Here is a 17,462-nt window from a genome sequence, read left to right as displayed (position 1 = left end):
TAGTTAAGGAAGCTAGTTATCATCCTGCATTGATATGTTCTTTTCATACCAAGTGTAATCCATTAAAAGATAATACAAATACTTTTTCTTATTGTCACTTTGCAAAGGGAGATTTTCTATCCTTGTATTCTGAAATAAATGCTGACGTCAATGATATGGTCAATTATTTAACATTTCAGATACATACCTGTATTCAGCAGAATATCCCACTTTTTACTTGTAAAATTAGTGAATATCCAATTTGGTTCTCTAACTCTGTAATAAAACAGATTAAAAAGAAAATTTGCCTCCATATAATATACAAAAAATATGAAACTTATGCATCCTACAATAGATTTTCCACATAATGTAAACTTTTTCAAAATAGATTGAAATTTGGCAGAAAATGCTGGTTGGCTAACATAAACAATAAAATCAAAGCAGATCCTAAATCATGACTTCCAAACCAGTTCAGGGTGGTCCCACCTCTTCAGGGAACGGCATGGTTTATCATGGAAGGTTGTGTGTGAGGAGGATAAAGATGCAGACGCAGAGGCAGCAAACCAGTGGAAGGAAGAAAAGCTTGAGAGTATTTTTAAGTCGTACTCATTAGACAATATTTTCAATGCTGATGAAACTGCCTTTTTTTTTATCAAGCTTCAATGGCATATAAAGGTGAAAAATACACTGTAGGAAAAAAAAGAAAAGGTTGTCTGTGTTGTTTTGTTGCAATGCCACATGAACAAAGAAATTGAGGCCATTAATCATTGGTAAACACAAAACTCTCAGGTACTACAAGGGAGTTTCTTGTCTTCCTGCGGATTATACTAGTAATACTCATGCATGGATGACAAGAGAACTGTTCCTAAATTGGCTGGTAAAAACCGATAAGGATATGAAGAATGAAGGAAGAAAAATTATTTTGTTAATAGGCAACTGCACAGCACACAGTGTTGATGTTCAACTGGAAAACATCAAACTGATATTTCTGCCACCGAACTGCACATCTCAGTTACAGCCCCTTGATCAAGGCATTATTCGGAATGCCAAGGTACATTGTAGAAAACGCCTTTTTGAGAGGTTGCTCAGCAAGCATTAGGTTGAAAGTGCCCACCAACATCAATGTTCGTCAGACAGTTGAGATGATCACAGGTGGATGGTGGAATGTTAAACAAGAAACTGTTGCCAACTGCTGGAGGAAGTCTGGCATTGTAAACTATAATGCTGACAAGCTCACTGCAGCTTCATCAGACCAGGATGCAAGCCACACTACAGCACAAACATGCGAAAGCGATGATATTGACCCTGAAGTATGGCAAGAAGTGTCAGCCTCCATGCAGTTTCATGCTGTTTCATTCACAGACTGATAATGTGGATAATGAAATAGATACAACACCACTGTTGACTTACCGTGACATCATTAGTGAATTCATTCGATCACAGTCATCAAAAGCTGAATCAGATGATGATTCTAACGGTGAGGAGCCGCCTCTGACAGCTACGGAAGCTATTCTGAGCTTAGAAAAATTGAACAAATTCATCTCTAAACACAAAAAGGTTCCAGAAGAGATCAGGAAATCTTTCTATGACATAGAACATTTTGTTTAACAGATCATCTTTCATACTCAAAAACAAATTGAAATAACAGATGTTTTTAAAAATAAATAAACTTAAATTATGCAGAAACACCAGTATTTAAATTGATGTCAGATGTTTGCCAAATGATAATGTTGTATCTTATAATATCTCTATTTTTAATTTAGTTTAATGATTTTTCTCTTTGTATTAATGATATGTATGTATTTTTAGTACTAAGTACAAAAACTTGAAGTCCCTTTAAGTACTTAGTAATGAGATTCTACTGTATTAGTACATATTTTCAATAACAGCCTATTTACCGGAATCTTCCCAGATCTCTGGAAAATTGCTACAGTCATTCCATTTCATAAAAAGGAGAAATATATCATGCCTAATTATCAACAAATCTCACTCTTAACCTCTTTTTTTTTTGTAACATTTTTGGAAAAAATATTTGTAAATATATTTTGTTTCATATAAAAAAATATTTTAACACCACTATAACATTGTTTCTTAACTAGCAGAAATACTACCATTAACCTGGCCTGTTGGAGAAGAGGATAAGAATGGTAGACGTCCTGAGAGATGGCTCTTCCTAGTGGCAAAACCAGAAACTGCCAGGGGTCTTAGTTTAGTTCTACCGAGTCCTACAGATGGCACACCGAGGCTGTGCCACGGTTGCGGGCGTGGACACCATGGCATATTCAGGTGTAGAGGAAGGAACTTTGGGGGATGGGGAGTTGTTTGTCTTTGCACAGCCTCGTGTTCTTAGAACAGCAGCAAAAGGGCTGGGGAGGGAAAGGCCTGTGGGACATACTCGGCTCAACATGCAGTGTCTGTTGGCCCTAAGCAGGCTGGTACAGGTTTCAAGTGCATGACAAAAATTTCAGAGCTTCATTGATACCTAACTGCACCTGGGTTTGGGCAAACTGATCGGAGCGAGGACCACAGAGATGGGAAATGTGCCTATGACCGGGAGGAGTGAAGTACTTACATGCCTGTACATGCAGTGTGACAAGGGAAACAAAAATTACACTGCTAAAGCAGCATAGAGGGAAAAAAGCCGCAAAGGAAAATCCAGCGACTGACCAGCCCAGTAAGCGGCCAAGTCTCTGATGATGAAAAAATTTGCATTGTCCTCTTAAAATTAAAGAAACAAAGAAATAAAAACAGGGTTTTGTGTCTAATTTTATCAATTAATGGCACAGTATGCAAGTGTTATAATATTGATTGAATACTATTAAAAATTATTTCATCCATGCAAAATACAATAGAGTAGTTTGCAAACAGTTATTGATACACCATATGTGTAGTGAGATATGCAAATAAACTAATGTCCTACATGTTCAGTTCACAGTTCTTAGTCAGTGAACTTAATGTTTACAAACTCCATTGAAACTGTTATATACAATGTCTATAATGCTGATGTGATAGTGGAATTACCATTAAAAAGTACATTATCAAGCAGGTAAAAAATACACATTACACTGTCACAGAAAAGTTTGTGAAGCAAATTGTTGAGGCTAGTAGCAACACTGGAAAAAAAAACTGGTTTGAAACTACAATACTGATAGGATCACATTTTGGTGATGAAGACTAATCGCATTCATTGCCCAAAATTATGCGGAAGGTGATATGTGGTAAAAGTATGCAGTATCAGTCATAACAAAATTCTGTTTGAGTGTCGTGTGACATATATTATATTAAAATGTCACATATGTGTTATAAATAATTTATAATGTTAAATAATTATTATGTTAAATGGTTAGTAATAATCCATTAAAATTCTTAATCCTGGCGGGGAAGAGCTCATATTTAACATCGTACAAATTGAGACCATGATAAGGATGTCTTAAAAACTTTTTTTGTAATAATATTTAGATAGATAGATACATGATACAACCTTATTTTTAGCCAAGATTTTTATAACTATATATCTTCAGTGTAATATAGCAGCTGTTTCAAGAATTGGATGGTTTACTGCTATAGAAGACTGAACTATTACCCCTATTTATATCCAGAACTAGATTTAATAGTGTAAAATTTGGGATTTGGATGAAAATGAAAGTCCCAGTTGGAAAAAATAGGTCGTATTCATGAAACAAAGAATATCCTCCCAAGCATAAGAAGTATAAGGTTTTGGTAGAAACTGGAAGGAAGAAGTATAAGCATTTCCTCCTTTCCGTATTTATAATAATTACCTTACGCTTGCAAGGATATACACCATGTACAAGTAAAGGGTTGACTGGTTTGTGACCCGAGCGACTCGTTCTAACATGTTCTGACGTGATGTCCATGCTTCCTTTACTTAGCTTGTGCAGTCAGTTGTACTTCAGTTTTGTCACAGATCACATATTCCTTGTGTAGCTTAACGTTTCATTGAAATTGTATTCCTCGAGCAGTGATATTTAGTGTTTCTCAAGCAGTAATAGTGAAAGTGTAGAGAACACTAGTAACAAACTAAAATTTAAAGCAGACGAAATTGCCAGTGCTCTGTTATTTTGGAAAAATACCAAGTACAAAAATAAAAAGAAGAAATACTAAGCCATCAGGATCGTTACAAAAAAATACGAAGCAACTGGTAAACTACCAAAAAACTGAGAATAAAGGGATCTAATTGTTGGATTGGGACTGACAATTACTAAAGGCTATGGGAGGTGACTCATGTTACAATTGGGTCATTCCATGTCAAGTGGTCTAAATTTGAGAAAAAATTTTTTGTGACCATCTTCAATCTTGATGAAATTTGGGGTAAGTCAATACCAATACTTAGGAGGATGTTACACAAAATTTCAGTTTGATTGGCAGTATAGTCTGGGTTCTAGAGGCTCCTGCACAAAGATGGTCGTTGCAACACCAGCGTGCGCCTGAATAAAATGGCAAGTTTGAAATGCTATTGTGGCACAACTACAGCAGCTAGCATCCTGAAAATTGGTAACCTAGGAGAACTTTTTGTGCTCTACACAATGGTAAGAGTATCACTTATTCAAAAGGCTTACATTTATTGCTAGCACCTCCCAAAGTTGGCAAAAATATTCATTACCTTAAATTTAGAGCTGACTTTTGCTGTCCATAACTTTACAACAGTGTTGCCGGAATGCCTGTGCTTCTGCTACCTAATCAAGACCATAGCTGCTGTCAGTTTGCCAAAAGAGCAGCTTCTAAGCTTATTAAATTTTGCAGATATTTGCCTCTAAACTAGGGATTTTTGTTCTACCCACTGAATTTTACCCTTTTTTAAACTGACATAGCACAAAACTATCTTCTCTGATTGAGTTCTTTCTGGCATGGTTAGAAAGAGCAGCCTTTTTGCTTTAAGAATCATCTTGTTTCATCTTTGTGTCTCAATGTTTAAGGTAAGAAAATTTACTTTAAAAGTTGCCCTTTTTTAGCTACCCGACATAGAACGCTGCGACAAAATCAGCATCAAAGATAGTGAATTGCCAACCACTTAAATTATGTTTCTGAAAGAATGGTGAAGAAAGCAAGGAAGCTGAAAGAAGAAGGTGGTCTGTTGGCAATGTCTGGAAAAAAAACAGGGAAAGAAGCTATTGGATGAAATAAAACAAAGAGTACTTGCATTTTACGAAGATGATGAATTTACTCTATTGTGCCCTGGAAAGAAGGACTATGTTTCAGTAAGGCTCTCAGAAGATACTAAAGTTCAAGTGCAAAAGTGACTGATCCTTTGTAACTTGAAGGAATTGTATGCAGAATACCGAACCCGATATGGATCTGAAATAGGATTTTTTAAATTTTGTGAGCTTAGGCCAAAATCGTGCATTATTGTTAGTGCATCCGGGACACACTCAGTTTGTGTATGTACCATTCATCAAAATGTGAAGCTAATGCTGCAAGCCACTCCCATTAAAGACGACTACAAGTACCTCATCAGTAAGACAGTTTGCAGCTTGGATTCAAAAGATTGCATGCTTCATCATTGTGAAGAATGTCCACAGACTGAAGAATTGGTAAAATATTTGCAAAAGTATTTTGAAGACAACGACCGTGAAGACACAATTCTATACATGCAGTGGGTGCACACTGATAGGGATACATTGGAATCCAAACAGGACACTATTGAAGATTTCATTGAAGCCTTAGTCAGCAAAATTTTGAAACTTTCTTCCCATCACTACATTGCTAAATTTCAAAGTCACCACCTTAAAGCCACAAAAGAAAATTTGAAACCTGGTGAATCAGTTAGATTGATGGATTTTGCCGAAAATTATTCCTTTATTGTACAAGATGCAGTTCAAGGTTTTCATTGGGAAAACAGCCAAGCTACATTGCATCCCTTTGTAGTGTACTACAAGAATGCCAACCAATTGCAAAGCATCAGTTTTTCTATTATCAGTGATCACCTGCAACATGACACAATCGCTGTGGCATGTCTTTTTATGCAAGCTAATAGAGTATCTAAAGAACAAAGTTGGTGAAATAGTGCATATATACTACTTCAGTGATGGCTCTGCTGCACAATACAAGAATTACAAGAATTTTATGAATTTGTGCCATCATGAAAACTATTTTAATTGTACTGCCGAGTGGAACTTTTTTGGCACAAGCCATGGGAAGTCACCTTGTGATGGCATTGGTGGAACTATTAAGCGATCAGCAGCATGTGCCAGCGTTCACCATCCTGTCAACCAAATTTTGACACCACAAGATCATTTTAGCTATTGTGTGCAGCAGATCAAAGGGATCAAGTGCTTTTTTATTTCCAAAGAAGAAATTGAAGCAGTTTCCTTACAACAAGAACATAGGTTTAAAGATGGCCGTACAGTAGCACGAACCAGGGAAAACCATCACTTTGTACCCATTAATGAAGCTACAATTCATGTTAGCAGAGTTTCAAATTATTCCTCTTCATCATTTTTAGCCCATTTGAACCCATCTGCTGTAGTCAACCCACCAACCCTATCAATTGCAAGTCTTCAGCCTGGCCAATATCTTGCCTGTATTTATGAAAACAAATAGTGGATTGGCAACATTTGTGAAATTTCATTTGAAGACCATGATGTTCTTATAGACTTCATGCATCCTTATGGAATTGCAAGATCATTTTACTGGCCTCCTAGAAGAGACACCTGCTGGATACCAGAACAGCATATTATTGCCAACATTCCAGCTTCTAATGCTACAGCAATGGGAAGGCAGTACACTTTATAACAGAAATGATGCCGTCAAGCATTGAAGATAAATTCCAATCAATTGTAAAACAATAATTACGTCTTCGTTTTCCCATTGGTCATTTCATTATTCTTTACTTGAACAGTGCATCACTCTGGCTTGGCAACCATTAACCCACCACTGGCTTGGGATCCATAGAAAGAAACCCCTGGTGGGCTTGCGAGCCCACGCTAAAGAGACTCACCCATGGCTGGCCTTGCCTGGCTATCGGGCGTGACCCCTAGGTGATGGGGATATCAATTCATGCTTTCATTGAGAGAAGCATATCTTTTAGAGAATGAACTGGTAGTGGCTCAGCCACCATGGAGCAACACAAGGATTTAATGTTTATAGTATAAACAATTTCCCTTCACGTCTAGTCAATTATTACATGATCAATAATAAAAAATATTTTCCTTATGCTTTTATATTAAAATTTGCTTGTATATTAATACCTCACCATTTTAAGGAGTACAAATAATTTAAATGGTTGGAAATTCATTATCTTTGATGCTGATTTTCTCGCAGCGTTCTATGTCAGGTAGTTAAAAAAGGGCAACTTTTAAAGTAAATTTTCTTGTCTTAAACATTGAGACACAAAGATGAAACAAGATGATTCTTAAAGCAAAAAGGCTGCTCTTTCTAACCATGCCAGAAAGAACTCAATCAGAGAAGATAGTTTTGTGCTATGTCAGTTTAAAAAAGGGTAAAATTCAGTGGGTAGAACAAAAATCCCTAGTTTAGAGGCAAATATCTGCAAAATTTAATAAGCTTAGAAGCTGCTCTTTTGGCAAACTGACAGCAGCTATGGTCTTGATTAGCTAGCAGAAGCACAGGCATTCCGGCAACACTGTTGTAAAGTTATGGACAGCAAAAGTCAGCTCTAAATTTAAGGTAATGAATATTTTTGCCAACTTTGGGAGGTGCTAGCAATAAATGTAAGCCTTTTGAATAAGTGATACTCTTACCATTGTGTAGAGCACAAAAAGTTCTCCTAGGTTACCAATTTTCAGGATGCTAGCTGCTGTAGTTGTGCCACAATAGCATTTCAAACTTGCCATTTTATTCAGGCGCACGCTGGTGTTGCAACGACCATCTTTGTGCAGGAGCCTCTAGAACCCAGACTATACTGCCAATCAAACTGAAATTTTGTGTAAGATCCTCCTAAGTATTGGTATTGACTTACCCCAAATTTCATCAAGATTGAAGAAGGTCACAAAAAAATGTTTAGACCACTTGACATGGAATGACCCAATTGGAAAAAATTGGAGGGGCCATGCAGGTTGGTATTTTTGAAGAAGAAACATCTACTGAGCAATATGTTGCTGTCAGGGCTGTTCAACTGTTGATGACACCAAAAAGAAAATTAGCGATAAACATGAAACATATGAAGTTAGAGTACAAACTACAAACAAACTGAAACACTTAGTTCTATTACAGCAGTACTGTACAAGTATAGTACAAAAGGAATAAATGCTATGAAAAGAAATTAGAAATGATGCAGTGTTAGGTATCAATATTATCAACTACTGATATTGATTGAGATTTCATCTTTGTCGCCACTGTGTACCGCTTATAAAAATGTAACCAGCGCTAGTTGGCATCATTCATGTTTGGTTATGTTTATTCCCTTATAGAGCATGCGCACGTAATCGATAGCTCGCCGATTGCATGCAACGCGCTTGCTCCGCTTGGTGCCGAGTTAAATACATTTGATAGCTTGAACTCTTTCATGGTGTGTTTTGCGATAGGTATGCGTTAAGATTCAGCTCATGTTCGAGTCACTGTTTTCATTTTTCTATTTAAAGTTAAACAAAATGTTTGGTGTGCTTTTGTATACTCTACTTTTTAAATGAACTTAACTTTCCATGAATAGGTTTTGTTATTGTGAATAACTTTACCTAACAAAAGATGTTTTTTTTTTTTTACATATCTGATTAAACATGGTACCGTAAAATGGGGTGAATAGGGACAATTTTTTTAGTTTTTGTTTAATAACTTCTAAATCACTTAAGAATGTTGTATGATTATATTTTTATTTAGTAGTTATTTTTTTAGCTTTCTATAGCATAATAAAATTTTTTTTTGCCTGTCCCTATTTACCCTAGAGGTGGGGTTAATAGGGACACCTGAGGTTTTTCAATATGTGTCCCTTTTTAATTATAGTATGGTTAATAGGGACATATGCTTGGCTTTTTAAATGCATGTAAAATGTTTTTAAAAAGGTTAAATCACTTCCATTAGTAGTTTTATTTGAATTTTTCTATATAATATTTACAAAAAGGCATCTTAAAAATGAATTTTAAAAATTGCACAAAAAACAAGTTCATGCTTATAAGCTCCATGATGCTGTTATGCATAGTCTCGGAAGATAGTCTACATCCAGAATATAATGTTACCTACATTAATAAACATACTGTATTTACCGGTAGGCCCTACCACAAATAATATGTGGAAACACTAGGTTTGTTTGCTGGTTTACTTGAACGTATGCCTACCCCTCCTAATTTCAGGTGGGTTTAACACTTGCAAAATCTGTTTTTTTGCTGAACTCATATTCATCTGCGACATTGGGGAATGTGTAAATTGAAGCCATCTTGTTAGATTGCCTTAGAAATGATCCAACAAACTTGTCTGCTCCCTCTTCATCTGGACACACTTGCAAAACCTTCCCAATAAAAACCTTTTCAACACTACTTTCATACTGAAATTTTACCCTCACCCAGTCCCCTTCTTTGATTTGAACAACTTCCTCATTTTCTTCATTATTGTCATCATCAAATTCCACATCACTATCCTCAGATTCCAAGTCAGCAAGAGAAACACTCTGACCTGGTGGAACTCTCAGACGCTTTTTCTTGCTTCTGTTTGCTTCAGGTTCTTCATTACCATAGCGCATCTCCTTTAAAAACTGTGAAAGGTTGTCGTTCACTGTTTTTTTACTCTCCTGTCCTTCGTTTGGTTGATCAGCCCGCTTTTTCAATACCTGAAGATATGTCCTTGCTAAGTTGGTCATTTACTTTAATTTTTTCCAATGTCTGTTTTAAAAGACAAGGAAAATACTGTTTGTCAAATAACTTGCTGCTCTTCTTGGTTTTGAGCTTTCATTTTTCCAAAACCAACCTCCAGTGTATCTTCAGCGACCTGAAAACAGCAACATCTAGTGGCTGTGTTAGATTGGTTGAGTTGGGTGGTAAAAAAACAAATGAGATGTCATTTTGAACACACATGTTGACTACAGCTGGTGACAAATGTGAGCTCAATTAACCCCAATTAGGACCTTTCTTCCATCGAATCTTCTGCAATATGTAACAACAATCTTTTGTATCCAATCGAGGAAACGATGGCCATCTATCCAGCCAGACTTGCTCCTATTGTACTGTGCCCCTTCCGGACCCCCTTGTATCCAGAGGTCATATATGTAAATAGACTTGTAAATTATATAGGAGAATCTTTCCTGATGCGGTTGCAGCAAACAGTACTGATACCCCAGATTTGTTCTCATTTAAAACTCTTACTGGATATTTGCATCCCCTCCTGAAGATAATCTTTCGGCGACCTGGATCATCTGACAAGCATGTTTCGTCGGAATTTATTATGAGATAAGCTGGAATGTCTTTCAGTGTAATTGTGACTTGGTCAAAATAATTATTTATAACCCCAGGGCTCACACTTGCTCGGCTTCTTTTGATATTTTGGCACATTCTTTGTGAGAGTACCTCTTTGTTCCTTTTCAAAAAGCTCAGAGCCCAATCACGACCTTAAAGGTTGTCTCTAAATTTTGGAATATTCTTCCCCTCTCGATCCAGATAAAACTTTACAAAGCAACGGGTATCAAAAGAACTTAGTGGTACCTCCAATCCGAACATTTTACAATTGCTTCGACAATATCTTTTTCCATACCTGAAGGTAAGGCTGTCTGGCCACCTTTTGTTTAAATCTGTAGATTTGGCTTTGCACAGTACCGTTGAAGGGCAGACTTTGATAAAACATGAGCCTTAGCAGCTGCCCTTACTGACATTACTTCCTTTATGGCCAAAACTGCACGTGTCACTCGGTCATGGTCAATCGGTGCATGTTTGCTTGAAGTGGGTTCACTCTTGTACGTCCGACCCATTGTTGCAGGTTAATTTTCTAACCTAGAATAACCGTACAAAAAGAAATAAAAATTGTACATTTAGGCAATTAACTGTTTTTAAATTGTTTTTACTACTACCGACAAGCTTATTTAACCTTATAAAACTAAACACATTCCATTCCAACTTCGAAGTGTTATAATTTAACACTGTCCCCATTCACCCCTCTGTAAGTACAAAAAATGCAAGTTTTCCTAAACATTACTGTAAATATTTAAATATACTTACGAAACATCAATAAAAACTATAATGTATTCATCAAAAAGATTTGCTAAACCACCTGCTCAAATTAACAAACAGTTGTCAAGTTATACAAGTGCTACTATAAACAACAGCTGATTCTCATGTTGCCAACCTAAACATAAATAATTACCTAACAGTTTTGTCTACATAGGTGGAAAGACTTAAAGATTCACAGAAATTTAAAAAAAAAAATGTGTTGTGATATCTTTAAATTAAAAATTACAGCTGTACATTAATTGTTTTAGAAATTTTTTGTCCCTTTTCACCCCTTAGACTCTATTCACCCCATTTTACGGTACTCTGTTTTATATAAAGACACGTAAACTTAATTTATTGTCATTTGTAAACTTAATTTGTTGTCACTTATAAGTTTAATTATTCAAATTGTTTATTACAATACTCAAGTTTCTTCTGATTGATGACAAAGAGGACGTTCATCATTGTCATGGTTTTGATCATAATCATCTGGTACCTCTTAGTTGGTTCAGAATAAGGATCACCTAATGTTTTTGCAACGTTATGGAGCACAACACGGGTATCAATTATTCTTCGCACATTTTCCAATTTCACGCAATAAATGTAGTTAAAGATAGGTAACAAGTGGCCTAAACATTGTTTATTTTATACTCTCTCTTGTTTCAAAAGTTTGTTATAATTTAGCTCAGCACCAGGAGCAGGATTTCTAATTGAAGAAATGAGGCATGGCTCTATCCCATATCCATCATAACCAAGTAGCACAACATTTGCTATATTTGCTAATTGTAATCTAACCTGTGAATTTTTTCATATCCTCAAATCGTGCATGGATCCTGACCAACTAACGTCAACACTAGTGAACACATCTCCGTGGTGCTTGAGTTTCAGTATTCCTGCATGGGTACAATAAATAACACCAATTGCTTTCTGGAACTTGTATTAACTTTCCCATAACTGTTCTGCTTCCATTATTTCATTGTAGGTAGTTGGACACTTTATCCGTTCATTTTATTGCACAACTACTGCATTCACATTTCACGATACCGTAGCTTGACTAATGCCCAGTTCTTGATCGATACCTTTTTGATTGCCAAGTTCTTGATTGGTTCCTTTTTGATAGCCAAGTTCATTTTGATAGCTAAAAACATATTTTTTTTTAATCTATGAACATATGAGAATTACCTCCCCAAGTTTATTAATTTGCACCTAAAAATCTGTCCACAAGCCACAGTACATTTCCTTCTTCGAAATGGTATAATCCTTTAAAATCACAATCAAGTGTAGTTAAGCGGGATTCCATTTTTTCACATCCCTCAAATCCACATCTTCTGCCAAAGCACTGATAATCGAATAAAACAACTTTTCACTTTAAACCTGAGTCTGTTACTAACCACACTGAGAGAATTTTTGAAGGATATGCTTTTTATTTAAAGTGAAAGGTAAAGGTTATGCACACTCATTTACTTCTATATGAGTACCAGTCAACTTTGAATGATATGCATATACTCTTAAAGTATAAGGATTTGCTTGAAATTATAATGAAAACAAGCTGAAGGATTTCCTTCATATTTTGCAAATACAGTAGAACCCCGATTATCCGTGTTAATGAAGGGGACGAGTGAGTCGGATAATCGAAAATCGCGGTTAGCAGAGTCATGCTTGCCTCAAAGGTCATTAGCCCACAGACAGCCATCTGTGGACATTCGGAGATTACATGTATACACATGCTTTGTGTGCGTGTGCGTTGTTGACATAGAAGCGGACTGCTTAGTGCTGGGTAGCAGTGGTTTTTAAGTCCTTCGTGTGCGGAGACGTGGGCACGCGAGTCGTTGTTGCACCGAGGTGTGTGGCTAGCCGCCCGCCAGTCCGAGGGCCCAAGACGGCTGATAGCTGCCAAGGTCACGCATTCTTTTCATCGCCCGTAAGCGACGCTGCCACACTTAGTTCATTGCTCTGTTGTCAGTAACACCATCGGGCTGGTTATTGTTTTACAGAACGACTGCCTTCAAATTTCTTTTCGAGATAAGATTTTTCATACCAGTGAATTGAGACTTGATTTGATGGTTTTGAAACGGTGTCTCTGTCTCGTATAATTCACGGTGTTTTTATCCCCCTTTATTTATATGAATTTTAAATGTTAGATTTTTTATTTTTAGCTTGCTGAACGTGGAATTAGTGCAAAAACGGCCTATTATGACTTAGTGTTGCAGATGGGTCGGAAATCTTATAACGACCACCTCTCTATAACGACCCTAATCTCGGGAACCGTGAGGGGTTGTTATATCTATTCTCGGTTCACTCTTAGCTGAGTTTTGAAATAATCAAACACCGTCGTATCACTGCACCGCGTCAGCAAGTGATAGGCTGAATTTATCTTGCGTGCCAAGCACTAGTTGCAACACACACACTTCCGTACAGTCGGTGCTCATAAAATAACGGTGAAGTAATATAAGAGGAAAATGGTTCTTTTGTCAAGCCTAGTTTTTTTTAAAAAAAATACGTCTGCTGTGATAAAATTACGCCACTTATTGGTACACCCTCCGACCTTTTCTGTTGAAACCATCCAAACAAACAAGTGTCCAAGCTGCTAAATGTGGATTCTTTCATCGTCTTGCGTTTATTTAATCCACTTGAAGTGTCAGGCTGTGAAGCAAACTGAAGGATTTTTTCGCGATTTTTTATGATGTCGTGCACTATTGTGTTACCGACATTAAACTCAGTCGCAAGTTTGCAATCGTTTCTCCACTCTGAAATCTTTCTATAATTTTTGTTTTGCTGTCGATGGACAGTACCACTCGCTTTCTTTTCTGTTCATTTGATGACATGATGAAATGTTGCGCTCAACACTTCCGCACAACACAACGGTATAATCCGTCGGGATGAAGATCACTGTTACAATACATAAAATTATCACCACCTTCCGCTTCAACAACGTACACTAATGGAATGGACTGTCTCCATGCGCCAGGTAATCTCTGTGGCACGGCGCCGTGCTGCGCGCGGGAGTGTACAGTCCGGTCATGCGGACGTGGAATCGCGCACCAGTGTATAATCTATTCACGTAACATGGAACACAAAAATATTATGTACATACGTATGTATATACTAGTATTTTTTTAAAAACTTTCTGTGTATATAAACATAACTGAGTCAAAGTACTTTGACCAACATACATTTTGCAAAGTATTTTAACATTTACATACATTTTGAATCATTGGTTATATGTAACTAAAAAATTGGACTTGATGGACATAAATCGCGGTTAATCCGCGAATCGGATGATCGAGTCGCGGATAATCGGGGTTCTACTGTATAAGCATATAATTTCTTTTTTTACAATAAATTCACAGGTAAGCAAGTGAATGTTAGCAATATGTGTGTAAGTTATGGAAACATAAAAGTTTCGTGCAGATTATGGCATGATTTAAACCGTATTAATTATTCCGTTCTTTTTTTATAATCTTTTCCTGAATATTATTTAAATAATGTTTAGATTTGTAAAATATTTAATTCCTTTAGCAAACCTTTTTTTAATATTTTATGTACAATCCAAGCCATATTTTACAAGTGTTAACGGAAAGCATATTTGGTAAAATATTTGCGATCAAAAGGCTAGCTGCATAATTTGCAGCCTTTTAATCAGTGAAATGAAATTAAGTGCTCTGTATCTTTAATGGCTTAGAATAAGAATGCAGTGAAATTTTAATTTTTCTATCATTTGTGTTATTTAACTGACTCAGTATGTCTGTCTATAAATTTTGTAATTAGTGTTTTAAACTGTATAAACCTTTATTTACTATAAGTTTCAACAAATATATATATATATATATATATATATATATAAATTCTGGCAAAAATAATTTGTATTTGAATTAAAAACTAACAAATACTGTGAGAGGGTGAGTACATGAGTTAGTAAGTAAGGGAGGTAAAAAGGGAGGGAGCAGTAAGTTTTTATATTTAAATACATGTTTGTGACATATTTATTATTAACAGATTAAGCAGTTAGTGAATTTTTTTTTTGTTACAGACATCTATCTTTTAGCCTGAATCAAAAACTGCAAAATTTTGTTTCCAATATCACTTTTAAATGTAAAGGTTTCCATGTTTTAAAATGTTGTGAAGTATATTTATTACAAATACTATCAAATATAGTTGAATTGCAAGTACTCTTGGAATAACAATGAATTATTAATGTATCTTTGAACAAATAAAAACACATTTACTATAGATGTTAGGTTTATGATGATACATATTATTGCTTTATCGCAAAATAATCTTCATAGTATACTACTGACTCGACCGTTGAACCTTTTAGATGTGATATAGGGGCTTTTATCTTGAAAATTTAAAAAAAAAATTATGTATCTATAATATTGTAAAATGTAACTTCATAATATTGTAAAATGTAACTTGTCAATAATTTTGCTATAATATTGTTTACAAAAATCACTTTTTCTGCAATATATAATGGTTTGCAATACTTATCTTAATACAAATATCATATAAAAATCATTACTTATCTTAATACAAATATCATATGTAAAAAATCATTACCTTTCAGTCTTTTTGAAAACCACTGTCCTCCTGATATGTGTATTTTGTAAGGCAACCAAAAAAATTCTTATGCAAAAATAATTGGAAGTAAAAAAATAATGTTAAACTTGAACCTATAGTGTTAATGTTGAAAAGTTTAATGCAAATTTTAGGCACCCATAAGAATTTAATCTATGAAAATTATTTTTCAATGCTGTCATGTTATTGGAAAAAAAAAAACTTTTTTACTTGTGAAAAGATACATTTTTGAGTACTTCTATGCCTAGAAAAGCAGAATATAGAAAAAAAACTGTATGGATTTCATTGGACTCCTAACTAATAAGAATCAACTCGGTGCTGGTAAATAATTAGCCATTCACCAAACACTCATAGTTAGGAATTCTTGTATGATTGTTTTCTACTCGGATGATCCTACATACATTTTAGGTTGCAATAACATTTTAAAGAATTTGTTGAGAATTAAATTCAGTAAGGCTATTAAGTAACTAATGTTTTATGTGTAGCCTGAAATTGTTGGTACTCTGAATATTTCACACTTTGTCATATTCAATAATAAAATAAAAACTCTAAATCAGTAACTGGTAATTATCGGATGCCATGGCTTTTTAGAACGAAAATAGAAAAATCTGAAAACATGGTTATCAGCTTATCACACACTAAACACGTCCCTAAATTTACTCCCAAGGGATTGTTTCGTAATTCCTCTAGTTAGTGGAAGAAAAAAAAAAAATTGCTATCTTACATTACAATACCTGTGATTTTATGCTGCCGCCGACATTCATTATTTACCCCGCGATAAACAGGAATATATTTATGTTTTCCATATACCAGAGACATTCCTGAATTAACCCTGCAAGGAAGGTTTCTTAATTCAAATTGGTTTGTGAAAAAATAAGAGTTTACATCTTAACATTACAATACCTATGTATTCATTCAATCACCGACATTCATTGTTTAGCTGTATGGGTTTTTAAAAAAAATGTTGAAGATCTTTTGTCAATGTAGTTGGTGTTGTAAAAATGAAATTCGTTTAAATAAGACTGTATTTCAGTTGTAAGGAATTTTTAATGCTTGCATTTCATGTTTGTTGTTTTATTAGAATGAGTATGTTATTGTATCATGAAATGTTTTTTTTTTTTTGTTTCATTGCATTTAAAGTACGTACTATTTTGAGTGACGTTGTGACGAACAAGTCTAATTGGAGCCTAAAATTTGAATTGAATTGTTAACATTGTTCATTTTCTGTGAGAAATACATGTTGTGCACTGAAGTATCTTACACATTAAATTTTTCAGTCTTTCCTGGGAATTCTTTGATTACAGCCGTTGTACATTCTGTGTTCATTATGGCTGGTGTTTCATGTATTGAGGTTTATCCCTGGATCCTGAAGGCATGACCCTTTAGGCTTGATCCTGTGGTAAATGATGCTTGCTGTTTTAGTTCACTACATCGAAAGATCCTGATGGCATGATTCTGTTGGCTTGATCCTGTGATACATGATGCTTGCTGTTTTAGTTCAGTATGTCAGAATATCCTGCACATAAAATAAATTGCAAAATAAGAAAGAACTGTGATTGTAGGTTGAAAAAAAAATCATTTTTATTCGACTTAGTATCTTAATTAATTATTATATGACAATATTTTTTTTATGTAGACAATCTCCAATGTACTAAATTAAAACAGCACGCATCATGTACCACAGGATCATGCCATCAGGAAAAAGCATTCAGGATCCATTCTAAACTTCAAAATATGAAACGAATGAATTAGCATATTTTTAATTCTCCATAGTTGACTACAGTTGTGCTAAAAAAATAGATA

At 35.2% G+C, this 17,462-nt stretch overlaps 1 protein-coding gene across 11 annotated transcripts in view; it reads left to right on the top strand.

The window, feature by feature from the left end:
* LOC134529396 (membrane-associated guanylate kinase, WW and PDZ domain-containing protein 1) overlaps window positions 1–17,462 on the top strand; it is a 356,729-nt gene that overhangs the window by 314,940 nt on the left and 24,327 nt on the right. The gene's annotated exons all lie outside the window — the stretch shown is intronic.

The sequence above is a fragment of the Bacillus rossius genome, chromosome 2 (genome assembly GCF_032445375.1).
Source record: "Bacillus rossius redtenbacheri isolate Brsri chromosome 2, Brsri_v3, whole genome shotgun sequence".
In the NCBI taxonomy this organism is placed as follows: Eukaryota; Metazoa; Arthropoda; class Insecta; order Phasmatodea; family Bacillidae; genus Bacillus; species Bacillus rossius.
The sequence above is the reverse complement of the archived record's forward strand: the minus strand, read 5'-3'. Positions and strand labels throughout refer to the sequence as shown.